Below are 5,010 nucleotides of genomic sequence, written 5' to 3'. Positions count from 1 at the left end.
CCTTGCCAGCTGAAGCAGGGAACTGGCTAAGGCAGTTGCACCCTGGTCCGACCTCACAAGGCAAGAGACCCGAGAACTCGACAGGCGAGGCTCACCGAGCCATTTATCCCTACGCCCTTCAATTAACCCCACGTGTTTATCGGCCGGGTTGGCACAATAAACTAACTACCTCACCCCTTCTCAGACCCACAGCTGACACTCAGCCTCAGGCAGTCACTGCTGTATGAACATGACGGGTCTGTGGGGCCGGCTCCCCATGATGTTCCAAGAAATGCTGGAGTGCAGAAATTGCACATGAAATCTCCCCAATTTCAACTGTGGGCAACATAGTGAGCCGGACAGGACAGAACAAAACAACTCTCTCCTGAGTACTGCTGGGGGGGCTGCACTTGGTAATGTGGCAGTTAGCCTGTGGAAAGGATGCTCTTTACCTAGCCGCTGCAGGTGCCTCTTGCTAGGTGGTCAGGCCCAGCACACCTCACTTGTCTTCAGCTCCAGACTGCAGACTTGAACTTGCATCTCGTATCTCCCAGCCCTTTCACATCCTTCCCCACCCCATCCTCGCAGATGGCACCGGGAGCTGCCCGGGGAGAGAGTGCTTCCTGTGCTGAATTAGGGCTTCAGGGTCCCAACTTCATGCTGATGGGGAGAAGCGCGGAAATGTAAAGCTCAGCGGCAGCGCTGAGGACAGTGGCCATCTGCTCAGTGCTGTCTGTCTGACTGGCTCGGGGATCCCAGGCTCCTGCCTGACCTTGGCACAGGGGCTGGCAGACGTGGCTCAGGGTGTAGAATCAGTCGTTTCAGAGGCCAAGCCATTGAGACTAAGTAAGGCATGCTCTATTCACTGATGAAAGGCGCTCATTGTCTGGTCCCTGTGCGGGCCTCCTTCCTTCCTTGGCCTCCTCCTTGCCCCTTCCCCCAGCTGGGGCTTTGTGAGCACTGTGACGGGCAGGATGCTCCCTCGTGGCCTGCTTTCTTTGCATCTTCCTGTCTCACAGTCTGGGGCTGCCCCTGACTGAAGCAGGCTGGGCTGGGAGCCCCGAGCACGTTTCTGGGCTCTTTGGGGCCAACTCTGTTGTCATGGGTGATGAGAGAACTTCCTTCCCCCGAGAGGGTGGAACAAATGGCTAGCTCGTTCCCAGGCAGCTGAGCTGGTGACCCTGCAAGAAGCTCGTGCCCCTTCCAGTTCTGCCCTGTGTGCTGTGCCTCCCACCCCACTGAGCCGGTAGCCTAGGAAGTCAGAACTGTTGACCTTGAGGTAGAAGCTGCACCCGGAGGTTGCACTGCTCCCTTGGCTCAGGATTGGTAGTTCCTTTTCGTTTTGTTCTCACAAGGCACTGGCCCTGGAACTTTCCTTCCTTGGGGCTGGAAGTGAAGAAAGGCTTCACCAAGCTGTGAATGGGCCAAAGTGTGCTTTCCTTTAGCAGGCTGCTCAAGAAAGGTGGTGGGTAAGAGTTGAAGGGGCCTCCCAGACACACCTAGGGCCAGACTAGTGCGCTGGTTAAGGCTGTGCCGAATGGCAAGGGGTGGCCTGTCTGCAGACTGTCATGGCTGCTGGGTTCCAGCTATAGCCAGGTCCCCGTGCCCGCCCACTGGGGCAGCTCTTCTGATAGGTCAGGGATGCTCAAAAATGATGGTTTGATGTTTACCACGGATGCTGTTAGCTGCTGTCAAGTCGGTTGTGACTCTTGGTGACCCCATGCACAACAGGACAAAACACTGCCCGGTCCTGTGCCATCCTTACCATTGTTACCTTGGAGCCAATTGATATAATTTATTGTGCCAACCTGACCAATAAACACATGGGGTTAATTAAAGGGCATGGCTCGGTGAGCCTCGCCTTGAGTTCTTGGGTCTCTTGCTTTGTGATGGTTGGACCAGGGTGCAGCTGCCTTAGCCAGTTCCCTGCTTCAGCTGGCAAGGCTCACTTCCTGCGAGACCTCCCCAAGGAGAAGCCACACAGACCTACCCTGATGCAGTCCTGGGTGCTGGAGCAGCCATGTGGAGACCCCTGTCAGCTCTGAGTTGTTTACACATTCACTGACTCGGCTTTCCTCCTGCAGTGGGCATCATTGCGTCTGTTTTGTGAGATGGAGGAGGACTTTGTGGACTGGTGTTGGACCTATGGGTTAAGGGGTTAATTTGGACTTGTGGGATTGGGCAGCACTGGGTTGGAATGTTTTCTTGATGCGGACTTAACCTTTATTAAAAAACTCTCTCTTATACATGAGTTTCTGTGGATTTGTTTCTTTAAAGTACCCAGACTAACACACCCATGATCGCAGCCACTGTGTCAATCCATGTCATTGAAAGTCATCAAGAGTCTTCCTCTTCTTGCTACCTTTCTACTTCACCAAGCACGATGACCTTTTTTAAGACATCGGTCTTTCTGATAACATGTCCAAACCCTCCTTGCTTCCCCAGAGCACTCTGGGTGTACTTCATCCAGGAGAGATTTGTTTGTTCTTCTGGAAGACCTTGACACTTCAAATATGCTTAGCCAGCTCCATCATTCAAAGGATCGGCCCTTCTTCAGGCTTACTGAGTGTCCAACATTCAGATGGGGTGACAAATACTATGGCTTGGGTCAAGTGCCCTCTTAGTCCTCAGTTTTGCTCCTCGACCCTTTAAAGTGGCCTTGTGACAGATTTCCCCAATGCAGCGAGTCCCTGGACTTCTGGACTGCTGCTGCTTCCATGAGCGCTGATGGTGGATCCAAGCAAGATGAAATCTTTGATGTGCCTAGCTTCTCTTCACTTATCACTCGTTGAGTTATCTACTCGTCCGGGTGTGAGGATTTTTGCTTTCTTCACATTAAGTTGCAGGCCATCCTGAAGGCTGCAGTCTTGGCTCCTTATCAGTCAGGGCTGCAAGTCATCCTCCTTATCAGCAAGCAAGGCTGTGTCCTCTGCGTACCAGAGGGTAATGACCCTTCCTCCAAATGACCCCACATTCTTTTTCATATAGTCCAGCTTCTTGAATTATTTGCTCAGCATACAGATTTAATAAATATGAAAGGATACAACCCAAACACACACCTTTCCTGATTTTAAACCATTCAGTTGTCCCTTGTGCTGTTTGAATGACTGCCTCTTGGTCCCTGTATGGGTTCCACATGAGCAATGAAGTGTTAAGGATTCCCATCCTTCTCAATGCTGTCCATCGTTGATTATCTTCCACACAGCCGCATGCCTTCTCATAGTCAATGGAACACAAGAAAACATGTTTGTTTTTTTCTTGCTACTCTCTGCTCTCAGACAAGATAGCAACTTTGACATCACTTTTTTCATCAGGCGTGAACTTCTGGCAGCTGTATATCAATGTACTGCTGTAACCCATATGGACTGATCTCCAGTAACATTTGACTTGAGAATGATAGTCATGAATCTGGTTCAATCATTTCCCCATTCTGTCGGGTCACTTTTCTTTGGAATGGGTACAAAGATGGATTTCTTCTAGCTGGCTGGCCAGGTAGCTGTCTTCCAGGGCTTCATTAGCTAGTTGAAACCTTCCAATTGGTATTCTGTGAATTCTCCGACCATGGTTTTGGGGGAATGCTTTCCATGCAGCTGGACATCCTCTTTCAGTACCATTGGCTCTTGGTCTTTTGCCACCTCTGAAATGGCTGCATGTCCTTTAGTTAGTTCTGGTGCCATGACTCTGTACCCCTTCTATCTTCTTTTGATGCTCTCTGTGCTGTCCCATATTTAGCTGGTAGAATCCTTCACTATTGCAACTAAAGGCTTGGGCTTTTTCTTCGTTTCTCTCAGCATGAGATGGATTGAGGCGAATCCTGCCTCGTTTGGTCTTTAACCCCATGTCTTTGCACATTTCAGTATAATACTTCGGCTTCTCAAGCTGCCCTTTGAAATTGTCTGTTCAACTTGCATTTACTTCTTTTCTCCCATTTGCTTTAGCTGCTGTGTGATCAAGAGCACGTTTGAGAGTCTCTTCTGACATCCATTTTGATCCTTCTATCTTTCAAATGACCCTGTGTTTTCTCCGTGTTTGCTTTTTAATGTCATCCCACAGCTCGTTGGATCTTCTGTCATTAGGGTTCAGTGAGTCAAATCTATTGCTCAGAAGTTCTCAAAATTCAGGTAGGATAGACTCCAGGTCCTTTTACGGCTCTTGTGGACTTGTAATTTTCTTCAACTTCAACCTGAATTTACATCTGAGCAATTGATGGTCTGATCCATAGTCAGCCCCCATATTGGTTTTGGCCAATGATACTGAGATTCTCCAGTTTCTCTTCCCATAGACGCACTCAGTTTCATTCCTGTGCACTCCATCTGGCACCACTGTTCATGTTGTTGAAAAAGGTATTTGCAAAGAAGAAGCCATTGGTCTTGCAAAATTCTTTCATGCGATCTCCACTTCATGTCTACCACCAAGGCCAGATTTTCCCACAACTGTTCCTTCCTCGTTGTTTCCAAATTTTTTATTCTAGTCAGTGCGCTGTGATTGCATGTTTGATCAATTTCGGATGGAAGGAGCTGGTAGCATTTTCCTTTTTCTTTTTCAACTCTAGCTTTTAGTGTTTGCTACGTAAATTTGAATTGTAGTTGCATTACCTGGATTTCCTTGTATGCCTATAACTATTATCCTGTCACAAGCAACATTGTACTTCAAGATAGATCTTGAAATGTCTTTTCGGACAACGAGTGGCACCATTGTTCTTCAATCAGTCATTCCTGCCATAGTCACCCGGATGGTTTTCTGATCCCACAGGGCCAGAACCAGTCCATTTCCAGCAGTACCAGCTCACCAATGCTCCGTATGTTGGTGCTTATACATTCCATTCATTTTTGATGACTTCCACGTTTCCTGTATTCCTGCTTTGTATGTTCCATGTTCTCTGCTAGTGGATATTTGCAGCTGTTTCTTTTCATTTAGAGTGTTGTCCTCCTGTTAGCAAACGAAGGCCCCGAAGGCTTTATTCCATCCACGTCGTTATGGTTGGCTCTACTTTGAGAAGGTAGCTCTTCCTCAGTTGTAATTTGAGTGCCT

This window comes from Echinops telfairi, unplaced genomic scaffold (genome assembly GCF_000313985.2).
Source record: "Echinops telfairi isolate 266 unplaced genomic scaffold, ASM31398v2 ScPeMD7_5;HRSCAF=22, whole genome shotgun sequence".
Lineage (NCBI taxonomy): Eukaryota > Metazoa > Chordata > Mammalia > Afrosoricida > Tenrecidae > Echinops > Echinops telfairi.
Note: the sequence above shows the minus strand (reverse complement) of the source record.